Genomic DNA, 12,454 nt, shown 5'->3' on the forward strand with positions numbered 1-12,454 from the left:
ATAATGTACCCACCCCCTGCACAACAATAAAAACAAAGAAGAAAAACTTAAAGAAACTGGAAGTATTTTAGGACCTTAAATTATTATACAACAGATCTTCTGATCTATTTGAGGATTACTAATGAGCAGTTAGTATATACTTGTAATACGATTATAATAATAAATAATAATTAGTGAATATTTTATGCAGATTTCATACAACTTGTAACGTTATAATCAATTTCATTGTCTTGAATTGCAGTTTTCTTAAAGAATGATGCAGATATTAGAATGTAACCGTAAAAGAATATGGAAATTTTGTGACTTTGAAGTAGTCTAGCATACTTTCTACATAAAAAAATGTTTTCCACAGTAAAAAAAAAAAAAGAAAGAAAGAAAGAAAGAAAAATTGTCTATCTTGAAGGTTTCCTATTCACATCATTGGTAGTTGGTGTTGGTTGTTAGCTATGGCTTTAACTGGGCCCATCAGCCAGAATCCTAAACATGACTTCTTCATGTCCTTGGCTTCTTCGGAGCATGGCAGTAAAGTTCCAAGCAAACATCCCAAGAAAATAAATGGATGCTGTATGACTTCAAACCTACCTTGGAAGTCACATAGCATCACTTTATAGTCATAGGCTTGAGTTCAAAACAGAAGGAAAAGAAACCCTAAAACTCAATATGGGAGAATTGGTTTCATATAGCAGGAAGAGTATGAGAGGTGAAATATATTGTGATGTTTTAGAAAAATAATATCTTTCACATCACTATCCAGAGAACTTCATCAACATGTTTTTGAAAATAATTTGCAGCTAATCATGGTGGCTTATACTTGTAATCCCAGTTCAGTGGGTGGGCAAGATGGGAGGGTCTTGGTTCAAGGCCAGCCAAAGCAAAATAATATTAAGACCCTATGTCAAAGAAGAAGCAGGATATAATGAGTGGCACACGCTTGTAATCTCAGCTACAAGGGAGGCAGAGACAGTAGTCTAATGTCAGACCTTGGAAAAAGTGAGACCCTATCTGGAAGCAAAAAGGGTGGGAGGTATGGCTTATATGGTAGAGTACCTGCCTATCCAGCTTGAGGCTCAGTACCATAGGAAAAGAAAGAAAAAAAAGTAATTTCCATCCCTTTCAGGGTTAAAAAAACTCATTTTCATCCAATTAGGCAAAATCTTTGTAGCAATATTTTCAGTCTTTTCTAGGTTGTTAAGTGCATCCATCTCCCAGTATTTCCAAGTCAGCTTTGTAATGGAATGAAATTTCACCAGAGCCTTCTTGGAAGAATAGCACCACATGTATTAAGAGTAAGAAAATTGGCAAGGCAGGCTTACTTACTTTCCTATGTTCTTTTTGTTTTCTATAAATAAGAAAATAATACTTTTCAGTAATGTGAACAAAATAACACAACTTTCTGTTTTTAACTTCAATTTAATAACATAATACTCCATTGTTAAAGTGGAAAAAAATTACATGTTCTAGACTAACAATTGCAGTATTAATTTTAAATAAATATTTGAGAATTCACAAACATAATTTGGGCATGCAGTTATAAAACAAAGGTTTGGTTTTATAAAGGAAAATTTTGGACAATGGGAACTATCTGGACATGTGGACCGTAAAGTGTGAGGACCCACTGCATTAAGCTCATCATACACATATGATGTTAAAATACTTTGAAAGGATGTAACAACCATGTTGTCCTGGAATCCGCAACCTCAGGTGATGAGTTTCAATTAAGGTCTAGGCAGACTTACGAAGTAGGACTTTCTTTAAATAGGCATTTGTAAAAATTGCTCATTTGTAAATAATAGAAGCAACCTAGATATCTGAGCATATAATTTTAATTCATCTTAAATAGCTTTATAGATTATTTTCACACACCATTAAGAAATACAATTTGTACTCTTAACACTTGCTTGCCTTTTATCTGGCTCTTTAAAGCTTAAAGTAAGTTCTTTTGGTTATTATTAAAAGGCAGTAAATAGCTACAAAATTTTAGAATATTCATAAAAGCAGAAAATTAAAAGCTGGTGTGCAAGATAGTCTTAAAATGCAACAAAAATAAACTTACGGTAGGCATACGCAGCACAGATAGGCAACACACAGGACTTTCATAAATTTCAAAACAATCCAAATTTCGATTGTAATATGGCAAAATGTGACGTTTTCACAAGAAACCAAAGAGAAACCATAACATATTAAGATCTTGAGTATGAATAAGTTTTTATTTATTCATTGTATTTTCCCAGGGAAAGGAAAAGGGAAGGGAAGAGTCAGCATGCATTACAAAATGATTAGAAAATAGGAAAGAAAGTACTCGGATACAGTAAAATAAACCATGAAATAAATACCCCAGCAGTGGGGTCACCAAGGCCCAAGGGGACTTAGTTTCCTGCAGCTCAGGAAAGAGAAGGGATCAGAGAAAATGCACACTTTTTCCCATAAATTCAACATTTCTCACAAAACTTTGGTTTCCACCAGTAAAAAAGAAGTTGCATTCATCCATCTTATATTAAACAATCTTGTGGCTGCTTTGACATAAGTTTCTTGCACCTGCATAAAAGTTCCTCAGTGACTGAATATGCATTCGTATTACCTTTCCTGGTTTCCTATCCCGGCTTTCTACATGGTAAGCCAACTGTTTCCCTAGGATTACAGGTAAAGTAGGCTTCATCCATTGAAATACAGCAGCTTTCATGTTTGGGAAGAATCACATCAAGAAACTGTCCTGACTCAGGACACAGGAGAGTGGGCTCCTAGCTTCTTCAGAATTTTTGCATAAATCATTTGGAGTTGTGGAGACACTCAAGAATTAAATGTGTGTCGGCATGTAGGTATCCTTTTGATGGAGAAGTGCTAATTAGGATAGGGGTCATTTTTAGGATAGAATATCTGATGCAAAATGTGAAAGGGAAAAGAAACAAACAAACAAAAAAAGATGGTTCAAGATCCTCACTTTAAGAGGGCCCCCCCAAACTTTGTTTCAGATCTTTGTGTCTGCTGCAACATCTTTTGTCAAAAATGCTTTGGCTTTTTTTTTGCAATACAAAAAGTTTGTAAACAGCAAACCCCAAAAGAACATGGAGAAAGACCAGTATATTATATTCACACAAACTAAGTCAACTAGCAGTTGACAACTCAGAGACTCAGTAAAGTCCTACAAAGCCCAAACCAATACAATTACTAGAAGGGGCAGCATTTGAGGGACACAAGAAACTAGGATCAGACATACCACCCAGTGCGTTCTCTTACGTTTATTCCATTTCAATACAGTGAGGTGGGTTTGTGGTGATCTCACAGCATATAAATTAAGCCTCCTTTTCTCCTTTAGCTACCACAACACTACTAACCACTACTCTAGCAGTGTAGGACACTGACTCCAGACACTACAAAGAGACTCTTGATTATGTGTCTCTCTGGAAGGCAAGAATTTGAAAGGCTCAGAATTTGGATCCTTGCTTCATATATCTATCTCTGGAGAGTTCAGGGTGGACACAAGAATAATTGGTCTTGAAACTCAGCCTTAACAACTTACATTTCTTTTAAAAAAAAATACACACACACCCTGTTCTGCATGGTAGACTTAGGCTAATCCAGTGAAGGATAGATTGGTATGGATAGCAAGACTTGTCCCCTAAGATTAGACAATTGTCACCCATACTTGACTTCCACTCTGAGCCTTTCACCTGGCCCAGCCGCTCCTAACTTCTCTGAACATTTCCTTGTTTATTTTTTTATTTTTATTTTTTTTTTCATTTTTCTTTTATTATTCATATGTGCATACAAGGCTTGGTTTATTTCTCCCCCCTGCCCCCACCCCCTCCCTTACCACCCACTCCACCCCCTCCCGCTCCCCCCCTCAATACCCAGCAGAAACTATTTTGCCTTTATCTCTAATTTTGTTGTAGAGAGAGTATAAGCAATAATAGGAAGGAACAAGGGGTTTTGCTGGTTGAGATAAGGATAGCTATACAGGGCATTGACTCACATTGATTTCCTGTGCGTGGGTGTTACCTTCTAGGTTAATTCTTTTTAATCTAACCTTTTCTCTAGTTCCTGGTCCCCTTTTCCTATTGGCCTCAGTTGCTTTAAGGTATCTGCTTTAGTTTCTCTGCATTAAGGGCAACAAATGCTAGCTAGTTTTTTAGGTGTCTTACCTATCCTCACCCCTCCCTTGTGTGCTCTTGCTTTTATCATGTGCTCAAAGTCCAATCCCATTGTTGTGTTTGCCCTTGATCTAATGTCCACATATGAGGGAGAACATACGATTTTTGGTCTTTTGAGCCAGGCTAACCTCACTCAGAATGATGTTCTCCAATTCCATCCATTTACCAGCGAATGATAACATTTCGTTCTTCTTCATGGCTGCATAAAATTCCATTGTGTATAGATACCACATTTTCTTAATCCATTCGTCAGTGCTGGGGCATCTTGGCTGTTTCCATAACTTGGCTATTGTGAATAGTGCCGCAATAAACATGGATGTGCAGGTGCCTCTGGAGTAACAGTCTTTTGGGTATATCCCCAAGAGTGGTATTGCTGGATCAAATGGTAGATCGATGTCCAGCTTTTTAAGTAGCCTCCAAATTTTTTTCCAGAGTGGTTGTACTAGTCTACATTCCCACCAACAGTGTAAGAGGGTTCCTTTTTCCCCGCATCCTCGCCAACACCTGTTGTTGGTGGTGTTCCAAGATTAACTCAAAATGGATCAAGGATCTTAATATCAGACCCCAAACTCTTAAGTTGATACAAGAAAGAGTAGGAAATACTCTGGAGTTAGTAGGTATAGGTAAGAACTTTCTCAATGAAACCCCAGCAGCACAGCAACTAAGAGATAGCATAGATAAATGGGACCTCATAAAACTAAAAAGCTTCTGTTCATCAAAAGAAATGGTCTCTAAACTGAAGAGAACACCCACAGAGTGGGAGAAAATATTTGCCAACTATACATCAGACAAAGGACTGATAACCAGAATATACAGGGAACTTAAAAAAATAAATTCTCCCAAAACTAATGAACCAATAAAGAAATGGGCACGTGAACTAAACAGAACTTTCTCAAAAGAAGAAATTCAAATGGCCAGAAAACACATGAAAAAATGCTCACCATCTCTAGCAATAAAGGAAATGCAAATTAAAACCACACTAAGATTCCACCTCACCCCTGTTAGAACAGCCATCATTTCCTTGTTTAATTTCGAATCATTCAGCAGAATAAGACCAAGTCATGGGCAATCCAACTAAAACCTAGTGGTTGGAGCATCAAGAATACACTATGGCAGAAAAGCCAGCTCTGTTGGCAAAACGAGGTAGTTCAATAGGCTATGCACTTCTAATGGTTGCTCTCCATGGTGATAAAAACAACAGAAAGTATTCCTTCTGTGCAGACATGGAGCTGCTGCCAACTTATCCCTGAGTTTGCTCACATACCTGAGAACACAGTGCAGGAATGAGGGACTTAGATTAAAATACAAAACCAGAATATTTATGTTAAGAAAAAAAAGTTAAAATGCACAAGATACATCATTTGCACACAGATAGTGCAGTTGGCATCCTGGAGAAAATGGGACCCAAGGTGCAGTTATCCAAGGGAGCAAATAAATAAAATCATATTGGCCCAGAAAGGAGTGGGAGTGAATTAGGAGCAGCAGGTCTGCAACTCTTTATCCAACCACCCTTTTTTCCTATCATCATAACATCATAACCCACTGCTTAACAAAGTTCCTAGCAGACTGAGTTTTGAAGAAGATAGAAATGGGAAGAAAAAAAAAAAAAACCCTGCCTTTCTCCTGAGATGCCGTTCCTCAGAAGGTAGAAGCTTCTGGATTTGGCCCATTAATCTGGCTTCACATCTGGATAATAACATCCTTCTTTAAAAGTAGTACAACTTCCAAATCCAGGCCACTTTTAATAGCTGGAGGTCTTGGAGTGAAGCCTCAGATAAAGCACGCAGTTTCTAGGGTAGTTCTCCTCAAAAGCCCTCACCTGCATTTGGACAGCACATGATTGGAGTTCTGCTGCCTGGATCCTTCCCACCAAGAGGGAAGAAGAAATGATGCTGGGAGCCCTGGCCCGATATATATGGCAGTGCCAGCTAGCCCCTCCACCCTGCTCTATCCCCACTTTCTCCCTCTGCTAATTGATGCCTACTCCTGAAGCTTCCTTGTAGAAAAAGAATAGCCCAACCCTGGTGGCTCAATCCTGGGCCCCTGGGAGCAGAGTAGGGCTATGGAGCCCTTCTTCCTCACAGAAGGAGGCAGGCTTTCCCTGGGAGCTGGAGGCCTACTGGGCCTTCAGTGGACATGAGACCACCATACGGTTGATGCTTTGGCAGAAATGGCACTTCTTGGACTGGCGTGGCAGCTTGTATTCCTTGTCATGATGGTCTAGACCAACAAAGTTGTAGCACTTGTCTCCTCTAGATCTGTGCTTCTGCATGTTTTTCCTCTTTGGTCACTTCTCACTACCAATGCAGAACATCCCACCAGGGCCACTGACACAGATGGATTCCAGGGACTTTGGAAGAATTCTTAAAGGTAAACTCCACTGCCTTACTCTCCTTCAGGTCATCCATGTGCAGCTTACTATGGTACACAAATATGTCCACCAGGGCATCAAGTGTTCACCTATCGCGGGCATTCATAGACAGGAAGCCAAACCCTATCAGCAAGTTGAACCACTTTTAGATGCCAGCACCTTGCAGCAGCTGTGGATCTTCTGCCATGTGTGCCACATCCATCCACGCTTCTGAGCCAATGTTGTAGGTTGAACTCCTGGCTCCAGTCCCTTAGTTGGACCTTAGCTGCAGAGAAGTCCGAAGGCCAGAAGATCTGATCTATCTAGTGAAATCTGTGTACACATTTAGTCTTGAGTTAATTCACCATTAAACCCAATTAGTATCTTTTAAAACAGACTCTTCAATTTAGTTTACAGTTTATGTCTAATAGTGAGCGTATTTGTGAAGTTACTTAGAAAATTGATCAACTCTAAAACTGTTATAACTGATACAAATGAGTGTAAATATGCATTCATACTGACATAAATGTGTGTAGCTATACATTTATATATGACATCTGTTATTTGTTCTTTTCACAACAGAGAGCTCATCGCTCTTTTTGTTAACATTTTTCTGGATGTGGGAGGCTTTGTTTTACAATAAGCCATCAAGACAAAAACTAGATAGTTAGAGGTATTGTGGTCATCACTCAGTTATTGCCATGTTATCAATTAGTGCACTTAATTTTAAAACAGTGGGACTTGACCTGAAATGCTTTCTTAACATGTTTTGGTCAAGATTAATACTGTGGAAATTCAAGTTTGGTTTTCCTAGGCAGGATGAAATATGTCAAGTTGATAAGTTAGTTGTAAAAACTTTGAAATAAACTTACTCATAAAGTTGATATGAGTCATTGTATGTCTTCTAAGATTGTTCACATTCTCCTCACAAATGTGGAATTTCCATCTCTGACTTTCCATAAATTTACCAATAATTGTCAAAACATTGCTAAGTAATTCAGATATAATCAATATAAATTAATGAGTATGAAGTTGAAGCAATGAAAGAAAATTAGTCTTAAAATATTTTAGCATAATAGATAAATAAAAATCAATGAAAATAATATAAAACACAAAAATCCTAGCTGGGTGCAGTAGCTCCTGTTGTAATACTAGCTACTTGGAAGTCAGTGATAGGGTAAGTTCTGGTTTGAGGCCAATCTGGGCAAAAAGTTTGGAAGATTCCATCTAGATCAATAAAAGCTGCACATGGAGGTTCATCCCTGTCATCCCAGCCATACAAGAAGCACAAATAGGAGGATCACAGTCCAGGTCAGCCTGGACAAAAACATAAGAACTTCTTTGAAAAATCACTAGAGGAAAAAGGACTGGGGATATGGTTCAAGTGGTAGAACACCTGCCTAGCAAGTTCAAGGCCCTGAGTTCAAACTCCAGTACTGTTGCAAAAACAAAAGTAAAAAAACCCTGATTTAATGCTTTTATATTAATAATTAATCTGTCTTTTGTAAGCCTAGAAGGTATGCTTTTCTAGTTCACAGCTGTTCCCTGTACATGGGTTTCTAATTTCGTTAAATCTGGGACAGACATCAGAAATGTTCACTTTAAAGAAACTCTCAAATGGTACTGACATCGCTGATCTAAACACACATTTTGAGAATTACTGATTAACATGAGCAGAGCTCAAGCAGCACCAATGCAGAAAATCTGCTTATAACTCCTCTATGGTGTTCTTCACCCTAGATTTTTCTATTTTCTGATACTGAGAGAAGAAAAGGTGAAGAGCGGAGTAGAAAATAGTGGTGATGATGATAAAAGTTTCCCTGGTGGATAGACAAGAGAGCAGCCACAGCAAAAGGACTTCTTTTGGAAAAACAGTGAGGCAATGGCAATGAAAAGTTACTTGGCATCTCCCTAATAAAGGAAAGCAATGCAGCATCAGAACGTAGTCAATTTCCACCTGTGCCTAAAAATCATTAACTGCCTTATTACTTACATGACTGATAGTTTCAACTGTCTGTGGGCATTTGGCATAAAAATTTATTTTATAGCAGCAAGACTAGGGAAATATGAAAAGGTCATTGCTGGGAACAGGTGGTACACATGCTGAATCTGATAGTAAATGAAAAGGGGAAATTGATGCTGTGGAGGAATCAGACACTGAAACACAATGTTGGTGATTTCCTGAAATTCCTGGTGGATGTCTTGGCTGGTGGTATCAGTACTTTGACTAATCATCTGAAAATAGAATATAATCTGTGAGTTACTGTATTGCAGAAAATGAAACAAATGATTTAAAAATTATCTTAATATTCAAATCAAATCAGCTATGAATCTGGTATGAATCAGCTATGAAAGTGGTAGTTCCCTCAAACGAAGTAACTTAGGAGAGTTGAATTAAAAGACAGAGGATTCTTCATCAAAAGAAATAAACAATGGATGATTAATCATTCTGGGTTTACCAATAGTCTAGAGCTACTTTCTTTCCCTCAGCTAAAAAGACAAGCTAATAGTGGAACTAGCAGGAACTAAAGAGAGAAATGCACAGATTCTATAAGATATTTTAATATGAACTATTAACTCATGTGGTCACATACATCTCCTGTAAACCTTCAGTCTGACAGTTAAAGTAGTGCAGAGAATTGATGCCTGCCCTTACTCTCTCCTCACCTTCATGACCTTCTTTAAAACTCTACAGGGGCATTGAAAACCTATCTTGTTGCACACACCTGTGCTACTGGAGGCCATCTGGAAATCAGGAAGAAATGCAGTAAGAAAACAAGTTCAAAGTACAAATAAGTACTATGCACAGTTTAGAGGATTAAAAAAGAGACACAGAGACATAGTAAAATTGTATGAATCAAGAGTTGTCTTCAGAAACTTTGATTGTATGCACCAATAAATCCCTGTATCGAGTTAGTCTGTCTGATTTGGAATTAATACTATTTACAACTGAAAACTTTCAAAGTAATACACTGGAACTCTGTGTAAACCACTGATTTCACTTGATCACATATTTAAATATTTATGTGTAATATTGATAATCCTATTGCTCACTCAATTATTAGTTCTCTACTAAAGAAAACAATATTTCCACAGTAGTTTGATATTTATGTACTGTATTTTTTATGTGCTATGGTTGTTAATTCTACTATTAGATACTCAAGACTGACTGTGGTATCTCTAGAACCTTTTACTGTATTGTATGCAATAATCTCCAAGTAATTTATTTTAATTTACTATTTTATTTATAATAAGTGATATAGACATTTCAGATTGAGAAAGAAGGTCTTGACTTGAGATATGACATTAAATAACTCATTCATTCATTAATTTAATGAGTACTTATTAAATATCTACTTTATTTTGTAAGTAACACTCTCGGGCACCAGTTTAAAAAAGTCTTCAATTAACAAGATTGCTTGATATTAAAGGATTACTCTGACATCTTACATAGAACAGATGGGTAGTGTGTGAGGAGATCCCCAGAAACCTGCAATGGGTGCAGCCTTATGATGGTGGTAACCAACTGCCAGTAGGTTGATCAGTGATGGTGGTAATTAGGGTCTGACATGGAAAGACTGTATGTGAAATGAACAATACAAAGAAGACAGAGGTAACGCTGAGCTTGGTAGTTCACTCAAAGGGTCAGAAAATAAATATAAATGGTTTTCTAAAATGAAGACATCTGTAGGAAGAGAGGCCTCATGAGAGAAGCAGGAAACAAGAAATTGAATTTGTACATTTCAGGTGTGATGCCTAAGATAGCAAAGTGAAGACATTAAGGATAGCATTTTACAGTGCTTCCATTTTAGAGGAGATATGTAGGGAGGGTACGTATTAGATTTGGAAGCCAGAAATGTAGACATGGAGTTTAAAAGCAAGAATCTGAATGAAATTACTTCAGTAAGAAGTTTTTAGACTGAGATTTTGGACTCTTGTAGTTAGGAGAGTGAAGGGATTGGAACGTGAGACTATACCAGATCAGTGAGCTAAGATAAGTAAAATACAGAGGGTCATCAGAGAAGCTATAAAATATTAGGAGCATGAAGACAATGCTGGCCTGACTCAAAATATGTGACCAAGTCTAATCACAGGGAAGTAAGAATTGATTGTTCCAACTGGCAATTGGAGACTGGAAGAGGAAAAATTGATTAGAACTGCTGTATGATAGATAATGAGGATAAAGGAGCTTTTTCTGGGAAGGCTAGAAACACTATAGAGTAATGGGCTGGCAGTTGAAGGAAGCCCAAAGTGCACTATTTCAAAATAGTAGATAAGTTGGGCAGGGTTCAGTGCATAAGCAGGGAAGTTGTCTTACATAAAAAGACACATGTTAAATCAGTTGTAATAGGAAAAAAAGTCAAATCTTTATACCAATATGGTTCCCTTTTAATATGTCATTGATGAATATCTTCAAAAGAGTTTCCTGATTTGTCTATTGCTCAAGTGAAATAAAAAGCAAACAGAGACGGGCAGTGAAATAACTATGTAGATGAGAGTGAGAGAAATATAGTACTACTGATACATAGCAATGAGACTCACCTTAATTTAGTAGGCATGAGATTAAATGAAGTGCAGCCAGGCTGGAGGCATGGCTCAAGTGGTAGAAAATCTGCCTAGTAAGTCTGTAGCCCTGAGTTCAAACCCAGTACCACCCGAATTAAAAAATCAACTAATTAAATGCAATCTGATGTGTTTCAAGCTTAATGTAGTTGCTCAGATACTCATGAAGCAACATGGATGTTTGGACTAGAATTGAGTCTTAAGTGGAATAAAACAATAGAGAGAAAAGATTTCAGGGTGAATGCAAGTGCTAAGTAAAGAAAGGGAGCATGTAATTTAATTCAGGCAAATATGGAAGTGAGGATATAATTAGAAAAAAGAGGTATTGAGAACTGGGTAAAGTCAATGAATTATAGGATTAAAGAACTGTTGAGGTAAATAAATGATTAGGAAGCATAAATAATAAAGAGAAATGGTGCTGTGGGTGATATGAGCTGCTTGAAAGTAAGACTATGGGGTTTAGGATTATGGAAATAATATAATTATATATGTTATAAGTAAATCTAATTCATCACTAGACTGAGAATAGGTTGTAAAGTTGGGGTGAAAATTTACATTTTAGTTGAGATAAAATTCTCTGGGCATCATAATGGATCAGCTCTGAAGATAAAGAAATAACTGACACATTATCCTCATGACTTGGATATTATGGAAAAGAAATTATGAAACATTTCCAGAATTTTATGGAATATCACTCAACCATAAAAATAGTGAATCTTCCTATTTGTAATCACATGGGATAAGATTCAGGGATTAATCTAAATGGAAAAACTCGAACAGAAAAGGAGAACTATGGTAGTCCTTTACATGTGGAACTAAAAAAATTTAATTCATAGAATCAGAGCAGAATAGTTGTTTCTAGGGGCCAGATGTTGGGAGAAATGTGGAAATGTTGATCAAAGCATATAAGCTTTTCTCTATAGAATGAGTGAATGCTGGAAAAAATAATGGACAGCTCAGTGACTATAATGAATAATACTATACTGTATATTTGAAATTTGCTGAGAGTAGATCTCAGATGTTTTCTCTACACACACAATAACCTCATGAAGTGATAGATGTGCTAACTAACTTTATTCAGGTGACTGCTTTTTAATATATATGAATGCCAAACCATTATCATGTTGTACAACTTAATACATTTTTGCCAATAATACCTCAATAAAGCTGGAATGAAATAACATAAGTCTGGGATACTATTAGAGAAAGGTTTACTCAACCAGATGTTAAATGCTAAAGAGGTTAAATTAGAAGGAAGCCCAGGTGGACTGCCTATGACTATAAGAAGGAGATATGTACAGCATGGTTTGATGGCACCATCTGCAAATCATTGGGTTATTTAAAAAGGAAGATGGGACAATGACTCGAATACCATGGTGAGGAAGAAGTATAG

General features: G+C 37.1%; 1 pseudogene; it reads right to left on the minus strand.

Moving 5' to 3' along the window:
• Positions 1-5,883: 5,883 nt before the first annotated feature.
• Positions 5,884-6,721, minus strand: LOC141421771 (protein lin-28 homolog A pseudogene; annotated as a pseudogene).
• Between the last annotated feature and the right edge of the window lie 5,733 nt (positions 6,722-12,454).

This window comes from Castor canadensis, chromosome 1, assembly GCF_047511655.1.
Source record: "Castor canadensis chromosome 1, mCasCan1.hap1v2, whole genome shotgun sequence".
In the NCBI taxonomy this organism is placed as follows: domain Eukaryota; kingdom Metazoa; phylum Chordata; class Mammalia; order Rodentia; family Castoridae; genus Castor; species Castor canadensis.